Below are 19878 nucleotides of genomic sequence, written 5' to 3' on the forward strand. Positions count from 1 at the left end.
AAAAAAGTGGAGAGGAGACAGTAAGGGGACAGTGGATCAGGCAGCGGACCCCACACCCATATCATTCAGGGTAGGGCCATTATGGATGTATATTCAGTTGAGTCCTGGTAAACAAGCCAACAATGCCAGGGCCAACAGAAGGCTTCATAGTGATCATAGAGCTGAGCAGTCAGGTCGTCCATTACTTGTACCGTATGTCCTCAGCCATCTGAAAGCACAGTCTTAGGGAAGGGGGTTACTGATTCCTCCACAGTGCCAGAATATACACCCATGCCGCATTGATGAGAATATAGACTAAGTCTTTATTGGGAGGTCACACGGATGGAGCAGGGTCAGAAGGGGCTGAGTAGTCCATGAAGGATCAGACAATCCTCCAGACCTGGTCCAAAACCGAGCAGTTCCAAAAACACAAGCAGTATCACATCTTCAACCAATGGAGGGCGCTGATGACATTAGCCTAGCTTAGAGGGAACCCAATACTACCTGGACTAGACCTTGTGCCCACCTACTGATAATGGCTGGTTAATGATGAGCTGTGAGCTACAAAAGTCGAGGATGTTCTCCCTAGCTCATAGCTAAGAAGAACAGTCTCTGATTTTTGTTTTTCAGTGAAGGATACATCAAGTTCCCAATTCTGTAGTAAGACCAGTCACTCAGCTCGGGGGGGGGGGGGGGGGGCATAACCTAGTACATATCTAACCGGGGTAGAGCCCTAGCACAGCTTCTTAAAGGCAATAATTGGTTAGGAGAATGCAGCCAACAGTGGTAATCTGGGACACCCTCCAAGGGACAGGGCTCGGGGAGGAGACCAGAGCTTCCTGCAAAGTCTATGTGAGGATGTGGAAGAGTAAATTATTTTCTAATTATTTTTTGTGTACTCCATTGTACTCCATTTTATTAGCCCTAAAAAATAATTTAATCAGAATCAGCCAGCTGTTATAGAGTGGTCTTACCTCTTACCCTGACAACTGAATTTGGGGAAAACATGGCTGGGCAGGTTGGATTATAAATTGATGCTTTGTTCTCCCAGGGGGTAAACTAATTGTGGTTTTTCTCACACCACCCTACTACACAAACATGTATGCTTGACCGAGCTGTTGTAAACTATTACTGTAATCTAAAGTTTCACTTTGGGGGAAGAGGAAGCGACCCTGTCACATAGATCAGTGATCACAAAAACATCCAATATCTGTGAGCTCTCTGCAAGAATTGTACTTGTGTTGTCACATTTATGAAGCTCACCATAGTAGGTGAATGGAGCGTCCTCTATGTTCTATGATGATAATAAAACTGAGCACCTTTCCTACATTCCTAATACAATACAACTATGGGAAGAATATGCAAATCTGTCTTCCATGATGTAATTAGGAAGACAGTTGCTGCCTCAGTATTGCAAACCAATAGAGGGCGCTCACTGGAATGTGCAAGCCTGTCTTATGACAGGATTCCAGTGAAATAACCCAATAATGGCTGCTCCCTTTAGCCTCATGCCCGACCTTCCAAGAGGCCTTTGTTTTGCAAAGATGCTGGGATTATTACCAGGTATAGTCTCTCAATCGAGGACAGCTGTTTCGATCTACTTGGATCTCTTCAGCTCGATGTAGAGAGGACTATAACCTGGTAGAGGTGAGAGGCTTAGACAGGGTTAAGGGGATATTGTCACTCCTTAGGGAGAGACCACCATATAGGTGTGTGGAGACTTATTAAGCCTTTAGCACTCCACTTTGCAAGGAACTATGGGAAGATTATGCAAATCTGCCTTCCATGATGTAATTAGGAAGACAGAGAGACTATACCTGGTTATAATCCCAGCGTCATTGCAAAACAAAGGCCTCTTGGAAGGTCGGGCATGATGCTAAAGGGAGCAGCCATTATTGGGTTATTTCACTGGAATCCTGTCATAAGACAGGCTTGCACATTCCAGTGAGTGCCCCCTATTGGTTTGCAATACTGAGGCAGCAACTGTCTTCCTAATTACATCATGGAAGGAAGATTTGCATATTCTTCCCATAGTTCCTTGCAAAGTGGAGTGCTAAAGGCTTAACAAGTCTCCACACACCTATATGGTGGTCTCTCCCTAAGGAGTGACAATATCCCCTTAATACAATGCAGTCACTCTGGTTTTCCATAGTCATTGCATTTAAAATTTGCCATAAATTCATTACTTTAAATGCGGCACTGGAGAACTCTGCAACCTGTGGATTATATAATAGGTACAGCACAGTACACTGTATAGTAGCTGGGCTGGGAATTGTAGCTTAATCCCATTCACATGAACGGCACGGACCTGACCTGAGATCATTGAGCTTTTCTGAGCATGTCATCAATAGGAAAATATCAAAACTCTTTGAAAGATAACTAAATTTGCTTTACTGTCATGAGAAAAAGGAGATAAAATGCTAATCTTGCAGTGCTATAGAAATTATTTCCAGAGATATCACTGGATATTGGAATATTTCAATCCTATATATTATGCAGCTACATCTCAAAATCCCATTCCTGACTGTGTTTTCAACCAGCACTGCAATATCCTCTTTCATATGACACCAAAAGCAGGTTTGTATGTTTTATAATGTCCAAGATAGAACTGTTTAAAGTGACCCTCCCCTTATTTCTCTCCATGTTACACAGACCCTACACCATACACAGTAACATTCAGTGAGAGGCAGAAACAACTCTCAATACAGATGTCAGGGGAAGTATAAAGAGATGTAGGACTTATTTTTTTTCCTAATGTAGGATTATGAGCCCCATATAGGGATCACAATGTACATTTTTTGCCCCTATCAGTATGTCTTTATAGAATGGGAGGAAATCCACGCAAACATGGGGAGAACATACAAACTCCTTGTAGATGTTGTTCCTGGGAGGATTTGAACCATTTCCATTACACCAATGTTGTACACGTTTGATTCCCTCTGCTCCTAAAATAGTTAATAGCCTTACCTGTGTGATTGACAGCCTGTCTTCCTATCAATTCTGGGGTTGGGTTCCTTTCTTCCTATATATTGTTTTCTCACACTCACCTTTGTGCTTGCTATTTGCCTTTTTTTTTGTGCTGGCTCTATACTATTACTGTTTGTACTTACATTTCTGACCTTTGACTTTTCTTGTGACTATTCTCTTGGATTTTGATTCTGTACTGTGCTGCTCAACTAGTTCTGACCCCTTGGCTAGCCTGACCTCCCATTTGTTATTATTTGTCTTGTCTGTGTTCTGAGCTATCACCTATAGCGTATGAAGGGTTTTGCCGCCCAGTTGTCCTCTGCCATGTACAGCAGTGATGCAAATAGGAAGGGACAGGGAACAGGTTCCACTTAGGACTCACTGTCTTGTTGTTCCCTCTCTCCTAGGGTTCACCAGCAGTCACTGGGGAATTGCTCTTCTAGCAAAGCCCTTACAATTACCCTGTGTAAAAGGGGCATAAAGATCCCTATCAAAATATCTGTCTGCCTTCAAGTAAAGCAAACTTAGATCAAAAGAAAACATAAAGAATTACGAGGCTTGTAGGCGCCAGAGTATAATAAGTAGAGGCCCAGGGAGGAGATGGAAAATACCAAATAGTTATACTCACCTTCCCTTCCTTTTCCTGGGAATACTCATGTTGCTCTGCTGCCAGCTTCTTCTTCAGGTCTGAGGCTGATGCTATGTATCCCGTATGTCACCACAGAGGACCAATCACAGGCCTCAGCAATGACGTTTGGAACCGCAAGCTGAAGATGATGACTGGTAACTTGTATTAACAGTGGAACTGCACACTCTTAGAAAATTTCTTGGTGGTGCTAAGCAAAAAAGGGTTCTCCAACCCGTATCCAGAAAGTGGTAATTTAGTTGCACACTCACGTTTTAGCTTGAAATGAAATGAATTTTCCCTTTAATTTGTGACTTCATAACAGGAAGTTTTTGTACAAAAAAAATTTCACGCCATGTAAAGCATCGGGACAAAGAATGACCAAGCTGCAGATCAAAATTAAGCTGCAACGTTTCGGTCAGATAACCTTCATCTGGCTAGATCCATGACAGCTAGGTAGCAGGAATGAACAATAACATGGTGTTTTTTGTACAAAAACCTCCTGTTATGAAGTCACAAATTAAACGGTTACTTCTTTTCTAAGAACATGTGTGTGCAGCTAAATTACTACTTTCTGAAGATGATGACGGACAAATGGATGCCCAGGAGAGGTGAGTATAAATGTTTGTTATTTTTACACACCTCACCTGGGCAAGCTTCTATTTGAAAGGGACTCGGCCTTGATCCTCCGGGCCTCCTGTGTGTTAATAATAGGAATGGCTATATCCAGTGTATACACAGTGGGTAACTACCGCCATAGCAGCAGAGGCAGCTGCCACAGGGCCCGGGACATTAGGAGCCCAGTGACAGCCGCTACCGCTGCTATCATTATACTCAGAGGTCTTTTCAGACCCCCCAAATATAATGATTGGTGGACCGGGAGAAGTAAGAAACATAAAAAACACTGTTACTTACCTCTCCACAATCATGCCAGGCCTCCTTCCTAGTTGTCTAACATCTCTGACATCACATGAACCCGGCCTGCGTCCCGGGTCATGTGACGTCCGACGTCATTGAAGAAGGACAGCAGCGGAAGCCGACAGCGTAGGAGCCGGGGGACAGGTAAGAAACAGTAGTTTTTTATGTTTTTATTCCCCCGGGTCTCCGATTATTATACTCTGGTGTCTGAAAAGACCCCAGAGTATAATAATTGTTTATGGGTGTCCACAGTGGGACATAATACTGTGTGCAGGGGCCACTATGGGGGATAATACTGTGTGCAGGGGCCACTATGGGGGACAATACTGTGTGCAGGGGCCACTATGGGGGACAATACTGTGTGCAGGGGCCACTATGGGGCATAATACTGTGTGCAGGAGCCACTATGGGGCATAATACTGTGTGCAGGGGCCACTATGGGGGATAATACTGTGTGCAGGGGCCACTATTGGGGATAATACTGCGTGCAGGGGCCACTATGGAGGATAATACTGTGTGCAGGGACCACTAATGGAATAATACTGTGTGCAGGGGCCACTATTGGGGATAACACTGTGTGCAGGGGCCACTATGGGGGATAATACTGTGTGCAGGGGCCACTATGGGGGATAATACTTTGTGCAGGGGCCACTATGGGGGATAATACTGCGTGCAGGGGCCACTATGGAGGATAATACTGCGTGCAGGGGCCACTATGGAGGATAATACTGCGTGCAGGGGCCACTATTGGGGATAACACTGTGTGCAGGGGCCACTATGGGGGATAATACTGTGTGCAGGGGCCACTAAGGGACATAATACTGTGTGCAGGGGCCACTATGGGGGATAATACTGTGTGCAGGGGCCACTATGGGGCATAATACTGTGTTAAGGGGCCACTGTGGGGCATAATACTGTGTGCAGGGACCACTATGGGGGATAATACTGTGTTAAGGGGCCACTATGGGGCATAATACTGTGTGCAGGGGCCACTATGGGGGATAATACTGTGTGCAGGGGCCACTATGGGGCATAATACTATGTGCAGGGGCCACTATAGGGGATAATACTGTGTGCAGGGGCCACTATGGGGGATAATACTGTGTGCAGGGGCCACTATGGGGGACAATACTGTGTGCAGGGGCCACTATGGGGCATAATACTATGTGCAGGGGCCACTATAGGGGATAATACTGTGTGCAGGGGCCACTATGGGGGACAATACTGTGTGCAGGGGCCACTATGGGGGACAATACTGTGTGCAGGGGCCACTATGGGGCATAATACTATGTGCAGGGGCCACTATAGGGGATAATACTGTGTGCAGGGGCCACTATGGGGGATAATACTGTGTGCAGGGGCCACTATGGGGCATAATACTGTGTGCAGGGACCACTATGGGGATAATACTGTGTGCAGGGGACACTCTGGGGCATAATACTGTGTGCAGGGGCCACTATGGGGCATAATACTGTGTGCAGGGACCACTATGGGGATAATACTGTGTGCAGGGGACACTCTGGGGCATAATAGAGTGCGCAGGAATGCATAGGAGGAAGTCGGTCGAGTTCTTCGGCGTCAAAAGTTTGCCACGGGGCCCTACCATTCCTAGTCACGCCACTGTGTATACATATATTCGCAGGAGGAATTAGGGGATTGCCTACGTTCAGTTTGTTCATATATTTCCAGGAGGAATAAAATAGAGATAACACAATACAAAGATCTAAGAAAAAAGATGGTCCAGAAATGTTATTTCAATAAACAAAACACCAAAATACTCAGAGTGACGGCACGGATTAGATGACGTATGTCATTGGACCAAACTATATTGGCCTAGTAGTATTACTTCTCTGAGTAGGTTTGCTGAAAGGTGTTAAATAAGCCCATATTGTATGACATTGCCAGTCAGAAAGACAGAAATAATGATGAAGAATTCTAAGCACATAGTTATTGTGCAGCATTTCTAGTCTGACCAGATTTACTGGGGTTAATTTAATAGAATTTTAATGATCTTGAAAATCCAGTAATTTATTTTAATTATTTTGTTTACAAGTAGAAAGTCACTTCTGTTTTTATGTTTGGGTGTCATTGAAATTGGAGAATATTTTAAGTTTCTTTTAACTTAAATAAAAAACAAACAAATAATAATAATAATAAAAAAATATGGCTATGTTAAATTTGTATGGATTTACCGTATATATATATATACATACATATATATATACATATATATATATATATATATATATATATATATATATAAAAAAATATATATATATAATATATATATAAAAAAATGAAAGACCAAATGAAAGCCAAAAAAATATGGCTATGTTAAATTTGTATGGATTTACCGTATATATATATACATACATATATATATATATATATATATATATATATATATATATATAAAAAATATATATATATATAATATATATATAAAAAAATGAAAGACTCATGAAACATCCTGGTTATAAAACTTAATATCTTGCTTATAAAACATACAGGGTGTCCGGAAAGTAAGTACTCAAAATGAAAGGGTGGACTTTAGCCGGTATAGGAAGCGTTTTTTTTTTTTTTTATTAAAGAACATGTGACTGGAAATGTGCCATTGTGGTGCTGCAGGTAGCCGGAGATGTCTGTGGCCTATCCCTCGCTGCGCCATGTGAAAGGAGAAGCGAAGAAGATTTTTCTTGTGGGGACACAAAGCCTGTGCCGATCCGCAAAGAGGTCGTGAACCGAATCCAGGCTGCGTTCGTTGTGGTGAGGGCCATGCCAGGAGTCTGTGTACGGGTGCGTCAATCCATCTCCCGGCGTTGCACTTCTAGCATCGAGGCAGGCGGCCAGGACTTACAGCAATTCTTGTAAATAAGAAACAGTGATTAAACTGATTTCCCATTAAAGCGTTTTCTCTTCTTCGTTTCTCCTTTTCGCATGGCGCAGCGAGGGATAGGAAACCGACATCTCGGTCTACCTGCAGCGCCACAACGGTGCATCTCCGGTCACATGTTCATTAATAATAAAACACTTCATATACCGGCTAAAGTCCACTCTTTCATTTTGTGTACTTACTTTCTGGACACCCTGAATAATATACACGTAATATTCTGGTTGTAACATCCTGGGTATAAAACATGTAATATTCTGATTATAAAACATGTTATATCCTGTGGATTTGATAGATGTGGCCAACCGTTCCTCCACCCCCACCCTCCTTCTCAGTCTTGATGCTCTTTCTCTATCCGCAATGGCACTCGCTAGGGTTGCCCTCTCTCCCCTCATTTTGCCCTCTGTATCGAGCCGCTTGTGACTAAAATTAGACTAGACCCTAATATTAGTGGAGTTAAGGTGCGGGACCGGGTCTTCAAAATTTGTCTCTTCGCGGACGATGTCCTGTTATCGCTTACCAACCCCCATACCACCCTTCCTTGCCTTCTCTTGACTCTGCGGGAGTATGGAGCCCCTTCCTTGGGCTTGAGGACTGTTTTTTTTTCCACCCACTTGCAATTTTTGCACTTGGGGGTTAATAGGAGCACTACAGTCTGTAGTGCTCCTATTAACCCCCAAGTGCAAGAATTACAAGTGTGTGTGTGTAGGGGGGAAACAGTCCTCAAACCCAAGGAAGGGCCAGACAGACATCCAAAAGCCCCCCTCCCCCAGCACTCCAATCCTCCCCCCCTTCCCCAGCACCCTCCCCCCAGCACTCCAACCCCCCCATCATCATCATCATCATCATCATCATCATCAATGTAGTATTTATCCCCTATCCGTACTTGAAAAATCACTGTACTTTTTTCAGCAGAAGCTGACCTGCTTCTGCTCTTCTGCCCGGTCTTGTCACTGGAGACCGCGTAGGAGCGCAGGCACACGTTCGGTGCGGGCTTGATTAGGTAGACACTTCACCCGGCGTGTGGGGAGGAGGAGCGGGCGGCGTTAGCATGCAGAGAGCAGGCGGGGAGACGACCTGCTCTCTGCTAAGGATGAGGGGCGGCCGCTGGAACTGCACTGCTGCTGGTAGGTGAGAGTTAAAGCAGCTCTGCGTCCACAGGGCCTCGCCAAACCACTGCTCGCTTCCCCTGGCAGAATGCCCTGACGCTAAGCCAGCCCAGGACAGTTTGCACGCAGCTTGTGCCAGATACAGTAAAAATGCCGCCCCCCGGCATTTCGCCACCTGAGGCAGTTGCCTCACGTCGCCTCATTAGAAGTGCAGTGCTGCTCCTTGTGTCTCCCTTGTCTTTGTCTCTTGTCAATTTTTCCTTTTTGCATTGGTTCTTATTGCTGCTTTGTATTGCAACTTTGTTTTAGTTGCTCTAATATGTGTTTTATCCGCCATTTCCGGCTCTGGCAGTAATCTTTACCCTGTTTTGTTGGTTTACTGTTTATTTAAAATTTTCAATAAAAATCACAGTTAAAAAACAAACAAACATGTTAAATCCTAGTTATAAAACATATAAAATGTTTAATATCCTGGCTAAAAAATAATAATAGTAATATTCTGAGTAGAAAACATATGTATCCTGGTTTTTAAATATGTAAAACCTGGCTATAAAACGAGTCATATCCTGGTTAAGTAAAAAAAGTAAGTAAAATAAGTAATATCTTGCTTATATACACATGGACAAAATTGTTGGTTCCTTCGTTTAATGAAAGATAAGCCCACAATGGTCACAGAAATAAATTGAATCTGACAAATTGGAATTTGCCAATCTACATGTTGACAAGCCACAAAGCTTCTGGGAGAATGTCCTATGGACAGATGAGACAAAAATTGAAATTTTTGGCAAGGCACATCAGCGCTATGTTCACAGATGGAAAAATTAAGCATATCTTGAAAAGAACACTGTCCCTACTGTGAAACATGGAGGAGGCTCTGTTATGTTCTCGGGCTGCTTTGCTGTATCTGGCACAGGGTGTCTTGAATCTGTGCAGGGTACAATGAAATCTCAAGACTATCAAGGGATTCTAGAGAGAAATGTGCTGCCCAGTGTCAGTTTGCTCATGAGGAGGGGGCCACAATACCTGCGGAGAGGTGCAGAAGTCTCATTGACAGTTACAGGAACTGACTGATCGCAGCGATTGCCTCAAAAGGTTGTGCAACAAAATAGTAAGTTACAGGAACCATCACTTGTGTCCAGGCTCTTTCATGTTTATTTTTTCTTAAATTCTGTTGAAGTGAAAAGCAATATCTGACTTTCATTTGTTCATGTTCATAGAATTATTATTTATTATTACTTTTGTCAGATACAAGTTATTTCTGTGACCATTGTGTGTTTTCTTTCATTAAATGAGGAGGAACAACAATTTTGTCTACGTGTGTATATTGGGGAGGCAAGGTATTTTCTTGTTCAAACTTTAGATTTCAGGCACAATTTCCACACAAGCACTGACTTGAAAGGAGAACCTGACATTACAAAACAATTACTTCCCATATTAATGAAGTGCTGTTAGGTTCCTTGTCTGGAAATTTTGATTCCTATTTTTGGATGAGGCTCCACGTTGTGAAAACGCAGCTTTTTTTTGCTGCAGATTTTGTTGTTGTTTTATTGAGCCAAAGCCAGGAGTGGATGGAGCAGAAGGGAGAAGTAAAAGAACTTCTTATATATTTCCCATTCCTATTGGAGTCATTTTTGGCTTTGGCTCGTGGACATGTTGCATTGTGTTTTTGCTGCGTATTTGTCTGTGTTTTTCTTCCCTAATACAATGTGTTTTGCAGTGCCTGCACGTTAGATAGGATTCTGGCTAATCCCAACTACACATTGCAGAAAAAAAATTGATAGAACTATTCTTCCTATCAACTATGACAAAATCTGGGACTGAGGTTCTGAATGTAATCATACATGATTATACAATATACAATAATATCTCTCTTTGGTCGGGGCCCCACGTGCCAGAAACGCAGTGGGAGAAATTGCAGCATTATACAGTAACAGCAAAGTGGATGGGATTCATGCGAATCCCATGCCAACTTTGCGTTAAAATCTGCAGCGCGAACACGCTGCGATTTCCAAAAACGGCGCGATTTTGGAAATCGCAGCATGTTACTTCTATCTATGGAAAAGCCGGTGGCTTTCCTGTAGATATAATGCTAACAGTACGCAGAGGAAACCTCAGTGAACTTTCTGTTCAAAGCGATGCGTTCCCGCCACGGTTTTTCCCACAGCGCTTTAGCGTGGCGTTTGTGGCCCGTGGGGTCTTAGCCTTTAAAAGGAATTGTACAGGGTTACAATAACATAGCTGCTTTTTATTAGAAACAGTGCCACAACTGTGCATAGGTTAGGTGTGGTATTGCAGCTGAGCTGCTTGGAAGTGCATGGAAGTGCAGCTATGTTGACGATATCATTATTAATTCTCGTCGCTGTCATCCATCTTAGGATGGCAGCAATGGACATTAGCTATAGCAGAATAATAGACACAGATATAGCCCCCTACCTCTGTGTCTGTATTCATTATTAAACAACATGATGGTGCTGAATTCAGCGCACTGTCTGCTTTCCTGCATGCAACCTTTAATTTCGGCGTGATGTCTCCCCACTGTCAGAAGGGCAAGGCTTACAGCTTAGTGTCATTGCTCGGCTGTGAGGAACACCCCTCTGAGTATACTCTAACATAGCCTTGTATTGTCAGGAGGGGGCAATGATGCTAAGCTGTAAGGCCTGCCCTTCTGACAGTGGGGAGATAAAGGTGCCGAAATTAATGGCACCGATATTTCCAGCCCTGGAGCACATACCATATAGGCCAGCAGTGTGACAAATTTATTGCACTGTTGGCTTTCTAGTGGTATACAGTATATACCACACATTGATGAGGACATGAAGGATCCTCTTTAATGTCCGTTGCCCTCATCCTGGTATTGTGAACCTAGCTGCAATACTGTAGTCGTTTTGGAAGGCATCCAGAAAGATTTTGTATCCAGTTATATGGAAATAAGACATTGTGAACCAGTTTAGTATGGGAAGAATTCCTTCTGTTAACCTATATACATATAGCTACACTTTCCTCATTAGGCCTCATTTACATGTGTGTATTGTACCTATGTTCAGCATCGTCCATATTTCTAATGTAATACCCAGATCCCTATGGTTCTGTAAGTTTGGTGACTTTTCTTAGCAGACGTCTTCTCGCCGTACGTCACGGCTGGCATCTGTACAGATAATGTGTTAGGTGTTTACTGCAAATAATTGTCTGTTTAATGGCAAAATAAACTTTCCCTGATTATATATAAAGAGCTGCCGCCGTGCAGGTGCGGGAACAGATGGCGGATGCGCACAGTCATAATGTAGATTTATTTCAGATGATTTCAGGAAGATCTTGTATTTAGCCTTTAACACTTCCTTCAGTCTAATGAATGGCTGCAGGCCTTGTAGCAGAACTATTACCTTGGAAAGTACGAAAATAAACAGAAATTTGCATGTTGCTATTTAGGTTACTGAGGACGGTCTGTGTGAAGAGTTGGGTTACATTTTCCTGTCTGTAACTTTTTATTATGCTTACCTATATATCGCCATCATATTCTGCAGCGCTTTACAGATATTGTCAGTCACTGTCCCATATAGGGCTCACAATCTACATTCCCTATCAGTATGTCTTTGGTGTGTGGGAGGAAACCCATGCAAACACAGGGAGAACATACAAACTCCTTGCAGATATTGTCCTTGGCAGAATTTGAACCCAGGACTCCAGTGCTGCAAGGCTGCAGTGCTAACCACTGAGCCACCATGCTGCTTTTTGCTATTGCATTTTTATTGCATGTTTTTGACAGTTTTAATTGAAACTAATTGCATAAATTGGATAATATAATGTTTCTAAGACCAATTATGATGTAACAAACGGCATTTATCTTTTAGGCAATGATTTCGGTGCCCTTTAGTATCAAAGCAGACCTCTCAGGCCTTGACCGGCCACAGTAATACTTGATATCACCGCTGCTTTTGGGCAAGTTGCCCGTATGATTACACCAAGGTTTGCCATGCAGTTAGGATATTCTCTACTGAAAATCTGGAAACCCTAGAACGAGGAGGAGAACAAAAGTTTCAGAACTGGAAATTGTTTTTTTTTAAGACGATGTGGTTTTAGGCCCACCACTTTCCCAAGCATCTTGCTTTTGGTGTGGCCTGTCACTACTGTATCTTGGTCATTGCTTCCTTCCTTCCTTGTGGAGGCTACCTTTCATAACGTGATATATGACATATTATTAAGGCATGTTATAGGTTTTTTAGGTTGCAGGTTCGGACACCGAGATTGTCAATGATGTCTATTAGAGCCAGTTTAACACCATGAATGTGGTTGTTGTAGGGGCTGTAAAGGTGGTTATAGTGAAATAGTGAGCGTAAACGCTGCGGACCTTCTTTGAAAAGCGATACGGAAAAAATGGAATGTGTTTTTGCTATAGTTTTAATCAGGGGCGTAACTTGAGAGGGTGCAGTTGCACCGGGCCCAGGAGCCTTGGGGGGCCCATAAGCACTGGTATCAGTATTAGATTGCAGCTTCCATCTGGCCCATAAACCAAGGAGATCCATAGATTCCCCTAACCACACTAAGGTGGATTAAACTCCTTAGCACCCGTAACCATCACTATCAAGAATTCGCTGTAGGGATGATGTAGGGGGCTTAAAAAGATTGCATCGGGCCCACAAGACTTTAGTTACACCACTAGTTTTAATCCATAATTTTGTATTTAATCTGAACACTCTTTCATCCACAGTTCACTTCTCAGTTTGGGTTGTCCCCTTAGCCATAAATTCTCATGTCTATGGCCAGGTATACTACCTACAGCCCCTTCCCCCTCAACACCATACTATTATGGCGTGCTGAGCTTATACATGACAGGTGCTTTGCTCATGGCATTACTTACAGGCCTGTATTACACAGCTGGAACCGGGGACTCGAATATACTCAGACTCTGGTGGTTAACTCTCCAGATGCCATTTTCAATAGCCATCACAGCATGTGGGTGGTTCAGGAGCACGATCCCCCCCAGCCAACCCTTGGATCCCTGCAATTAGATTGCAGGGAACATGTCAGTGCCATGGTAGCCAGGAGGCCAAGCTGCAGCCTTTCCCTATCGCACGTCGGGAGTCTAGGTGCAATGTAATGCGATATGATGTATGGCAGTACACTGCACTGGGGAACAGCAGATCCCAGGTTCAAGTCCTCTAGAGGGACAGCAAAAAATTTAAAATAGTTTAAAATAAAGTAAAATAAAAAAAGCAAAAAACACCACCTTTTACTATAAAACAAACAAACATTAGGTATCCCTGTATGTGTATAATTCTGCACTATCAAAAAATAGCATTATTTATCCCATACAGTGAACACTATAAAAAATATTAGTAAATTAGTGTATTTTGATCTTCTCACTCTCCCCCCCCAAAAAAAAACAACAACAAAATGGATCAAAAAAATCATATATATCAATTAAAACTACAACTTGCCCTGCAAATAAAGAGCCTTTCCATATTTCTGTCAACAGAACAGTAATATACGGTGACCCCGGAAGAATCATTCATTTACAACAAAATAACGTATTATTAGTAAATGAGGTAAAACATAATAAAACCAATATAAATATAATATCGCTGTATTTGTAATGATCTGAACAAGATTGACCTGTCATTTCTAATGCAAAGTGAACACGGTAAAAACAAGGTGCAAAAATAAGGATGAAATTGTGTTGTTTTTTTCACATGGACCCCCCAAAAAAAATTTTATAAAAGCTGATCAAAACAGTATATGTATGAAAGTACTAGTTGTCACACAAAGAGTAAGCGCTTATTTTTTTTGGCCTAATAAATCTTGTATTTGTTGAAAACTTGAGTCCTGTATGTAAAAAGTATACAAAAATCTCTACCCCCAAAATGTCATCCTTTATAAGATAAGATAAGATAAGATAATCCTTTAATAGTCCCACAGTGGGGAAATTTCAGTATGTTACAGCAGCCTAGTAATACAGATACAGGATAATACACAGTAATATATTACAGACATAGACACTCATATGCTGAGAAGAGAAGATATACTAGGAGTCCATAGCAGCTAAGGAACAGAAGAGAAAGAGGAAGACTTCATAGTCATAATCATTAGTTCTCTGTGTGGAGTGATCTTCACTTGGACTGATGTAGATTATACAGCCTGGTCGCGGTTGGAAGGAAGGACTTGCGATAGCGCTCCTTACACAAGCTCAGACGATGTCAACGAGGTCACACTTTCATAGTCTTATATATTACTATGGTTCCTTTTTGCAATGACCATGTCCTTTATTTTTTTTTTTAAATGTAGATTGTGACCCCCACATAGAGCTCACAATGTACATTTTTCCTTATCAGTATGTCTTTGGAATATGGGACGGAAATCCATGCAAACACTGGGAGAACATACAAACTCCTTGCAGATATTTTTTTGCCCTTGGCGGGATTTGAACACCAGGATTCCAGCGCTGCAAAGCTACAGTGCTAATCACTGAGTCACCGTGTGGCCCCTGACCATGTCCTTTATGCAGTACACCGTTGGATTTTAGGTGAATGTATTGGATTCTGATGAATGTATGGCATGGCAGTAAGTGTTCAGTTCCTCTGCAGCGCCACCACAGGGGAATTGAAACACTGCATGGTGCTTAATGAAATCAGTGGGATGTCCATGTACTGCATGGACATATCGGGTCCTCCAAAGTGAGAGACATTCTTTGGCCTCTCTGGTTTTACTGATTCAAGTAAGGGACTCAATTGTGTCTCAGAATACCCTTATAAAAAAAGAAGAGTGTATTACGCCAGACTTTAAGCCCTCAACTCACTAGTATTGTTTGATGCCCATTTATTAAAGGTTACTTCATGACATGTTCAATACCCACATTGTGTAGGGCCGTAATCCTCTCCGCCCTCTGTATACTGTACAAGGTAACGCAATGCTTACTTAAACAGTAAACCAGGAAGTTTGTGACTCCATTCTGTGCAGACATTCAGGGTAGGAAGGAAGACAAGAAGCATCCACATGTTCATGGGGTAAGCAAAGGGCTTCTGAGGATTGTGCCTGTTTCCACAGATCATAGACGTAACATAAGTAACAAGGGCATATATATATATATATATATATATATATATATATATACATTACATAGGTCTATGTCACCAATGGACAGAGATGGACTGGTGCACCAAAAGAGGCGAGGATAGTCCAGTGAGCCTGACATGACAATAGACTACTTCATGTATGGGTGAAGTTGCCACTTTGTATTTTAATGCAAAATGTAGACTCTTTAGGGTTAATAATTCTTAAAAATAAACAATAAAATAGTAGTAGACTTTCTATACATCGCATACATGAAGAATCCTGTTTTGGGCCCAATAGATAGGTAGGTCGGAAAAAGCCATAGATCAGCTTGCTTACTGTACAATATATATATATATATATATATATATATATATATATATATATATATATATATATATAAAATGTAATCCGTAGTTCATCCTATTGACATAATACAACCCCTGTTTACTGCGATCCTAAAATCTATAAAAAAAAAAAAAAAAATTTTGGGATTTGTCTCCGATTCACTTTGATGCATTATTTGGAAACTACAATACAACTAGTAAAGCAAAAAGTCAATAACATTAGCATCATAGCAAATGTTTATAGACAATTATTTATGTATACAAAAAAAAATAATGAATGACATTGGATCATTGATCATGTTGATATTACACGTGTTATGATAGGTAGACCATATTCAGAAATTAATTTCCTTCCTAGGTATAAAAGACCTTCATCTTTGTTAATGATCTGACCGATTTTATATTAATTTATTTGATCGGTAACAACTGCGGCAAATCTGTTCCGCTGTATGGGACACTATGGGTTAAATGGTACCCGCTACAACCATGGTATTTGCTTCAAATCCATAAGATAAAAATTGACTCCAGCCCGGTCGTAGCGGAAAATACAAAACTTCTTCTTTATTTGTTTAAACTCCAAATCGATATTGACACACACATGAAACAGGAACAGGAACGTGGCGTCAGACTGACGCGTTTCGGATAGGTCTGTAGTGTGACACTGAAATTGTGATATTTCTCTTAAAATTGGAAACTAATCTAATTGCTTATAGGGCAGAAATATCTTTTACAGTCCTATGAGAAAGTTTGTGCCCCCCTATTAATTTCAATCATTTTTAGTTCTAAATATTTTGGTGTTTGCAGCAGCCATGTCAGTCTGATATATCTAATAACTGATGGACACAGTAATATTTCAGGATTGAGGTTTATTGTACTAACAGAAGTTTCATAGGACTGTATATAAGACTTCATCCTATTTTACGTAAGGCTTAACATTTTGTGGGGAAATCTTGGCATCTCCTTCCATCTTTCTTTAATAGTTGTAGTTGAAACCATCTGAATGTTAGTAAAAGATCTCTACGTGTGACATGATAATGGAAATAAAGACCTGTCTGTCTATCGCTATCTATAACATCGGTCTGTCTGTTTATATATCTCTCTATGGTGTCTAACCATCCATCCTATGTCCATCATATATCAGAGCATGTCACCTATTCTATAGTCGTCTCTAGTATATCGAACATTCTGGTTAAGTGTCTGGCACCTACATAACTATCCTCATGTAACCAGACAACACCACACTATAGAGAGGTCTATGCGTAAGTAACAAATTCTACAATTCTATCATTCTACTTCTACATATACGGATATCAATATATTCTATACTATGCTGCTCTGCTATGGCTGTAACGTTTATACCTTACACTATATATATATATATATATATATATATATATATATATATATATATATATAACTAATACACCATCATTCATCACACAGATCAGCAATAATAGCAGTCTGTTGCTCTCTCTACAGGTAAAGAAGTATTACGATTCAATACAACCTTGTAGATAGTGCGCCATTACATCTGATAGATATTATTGCATTGTGGCGACTGCAGAATGTGGATAAAGACTTCACGTATACAGTAAGTGGATGTTCTGTCATGCTGTACGGCATACTGTCCAAACCTACAATGTATACACTCCTATATACTTTATATTATGTATTTCATTTATAAGCAGTCGTCACAATACATTTCAGAATAAATATTCATTTACATCTGCAAATACAATATTACATTACTAGATTATTAATAAATAGTTATATGGAATTGTTAATCCTGGAATACAGAATAAAACCAGTGCAAGAAATGTAACAACTGTATTTCAGAACGCTTGGTCAATGTGAGGCCTTGTGAGGTTTATTACGTGTATTGTTATTATTATTATTATTGTTTATTTATATAGCACCATCAATTCCATGGTGCTTCATATTTTGATATGATGTGTGATTTTCAACACTCCGCGTAAAGAGTGTGATATTGTATAGTATATAATAATCTGAGGTCGCATGGATTGCATATTTGTGACCTTTGCATTGGTGTTGTCCGTTCAGATGTTTTAAAGAGGAAATATTTTGTTATGTAAATGACATAAAGCCTGAGATGTTAGAATTGTGAAAAGTTGTTTTATTCCTACTGATTTTTGATGATGTTTGATATACAATAGACACTTACACTTGAATGTGATGTGGATAAAAATCTACCTTGTGTTACTTATTATATAGTACGGTGGTATATAGTGTATAGTGTATTACTGTATATATACAGTACTTTGTTCATGCTCTTAGAACCTTTTAGACACTTTAAATGGTCCAGTAATCATGTATCGAATAGAAATATATAGAGATTTGTCTGCTGATTTTTATTATTGTCTTGTCTCAGGCAACATTTAATACTTTGCTTCTGAAAGTGATCCAATTGTTTTACATGATAATGATATAACAACATAACAAGGCTGGCCATTCACATTATACAGCAATTCCCCCTTACCCTCCGTATTATTATTATGCTTACTTATATAGTGCCATCATATTCCACAGTACTTTACAGATATTGTCAGTCACTGTCCCATATAGGGCTCACAATCTACATTCCCTATCAGTATGTCTTTGGTGTGTGGGAGGAAACCGGAGTACCCGTAGGAAACCCACGCAAACACGGGGAGAACATACAAACTCCTTGCAGAAGTTACTCTTGGCAGGACTTGAACCCAGGACTCAGCACTGCAAGGCTGCAGTGCTAAACACTGAGCCACCGTGCTGCTCCATGTACATGCACACCTGGCTAAGCTTAACATGCATGTTTTTTAGATGGGGAGAGGAGAGTAACGCTAGGTTCACACTAGTGTTTAAATCTCCGTATGAAACTCTATCCCAGATTCCACTTAAAATCGGCAGGTTTCCGAACGTAACAGCTTTTTAAGTGGGCAGGGTCTCCGTCTATTTGGTTCTCATGCGGAGCTGAAGGACAGAAACCTGAATCTAGTGTAAGATCTTCATCCCCGAGTGGAAGATGTCAGCGGCGGAGGAAGCGGGGGTATTCTTTATCCATAGACATTAATCCTATGTATATGGTCAACTGTATAATGTACAAGAATAGAGGGCTGCAGATACTTATCCCGTGTGTATGTTTGAGTACAGGTCACATGCTGTCTTCTTCTGCATACATGTACGTCTTTTGCACAGTAAAATATTTATTTTTGAGGAATAACTAAGAACAGGAGTTCTCATCTTCTGTCTATGACATGCACAAAACTCCATAGTGAACTAAAGATACAGAAATCAGGACGTATACCTTGTGTAGCCTGCATGGGACATAGACTTTCTATACTATAGCATGTAATGTGCAGTGTTTAGGGTCGTAGATGAGGTTCCATTATGTGGCAGGATGAAGTGCACTCATATAGAGCAGGAGAAAGAAAATCAGCCATTAATGTAGGCCACAAAATACGTAAGATGCCCCATCCATGAATAAGGAAAGTTCAGACCAAATACTAAATTAAACTGTTAGGGTGCATTCACACTGAGTAAACGCTAGCTTATTCTGAACGTAAAACACATTCAGAATAAGCGGCGTCTAAAGCAGCTCCATTCATTTCTATGGGAGCGGGGATACGAGCGCTCCCCATAGAAATGAATGGGCTGCTTCTTTCACTCCGTGCAGTCCCATTGAAGTGAATGGGGAGTGCCGGCGTGTACGCTCCGGCATGAGCAGAGCTAGCCGTATACGCCGGCACTCCCCATTCACTTCAATGGGACTGCACGGAGTGAAAGAAGCAGCCCATTCATCTCTATGGGGAGCGCTCGTATCCCCGCTCCCATAGAAATGAATGGAGCTGCTTTAGACGCCGCTTATTCTGAACGTGTTTTACGTTCAGAATAAGCTAGCGTTTACTCAGTGTGAATGCACCCTTACTCTGTGCACGGTTTGGTTTCATTTGCACTTGGTCTTTTCAGGAAAAACTTGCTTTCACGATCCGTCATTATCATTGT

The sequence above is a fragment of the Leptodactylus fuscus genome, chromosome 1 (genome assembly GCF_031893055.1).
Source record: "Leptodactylus fuscus isolate aLepFus1 chromosome 1, aLepFus1.hap2, whole genome shotgun sequence".
NCBI lineage: Eukaryota > Metazoa > Chordata > Amphibia > Anura > Leptodactylidae > Leptodactylus > Leptodactylus fuscus.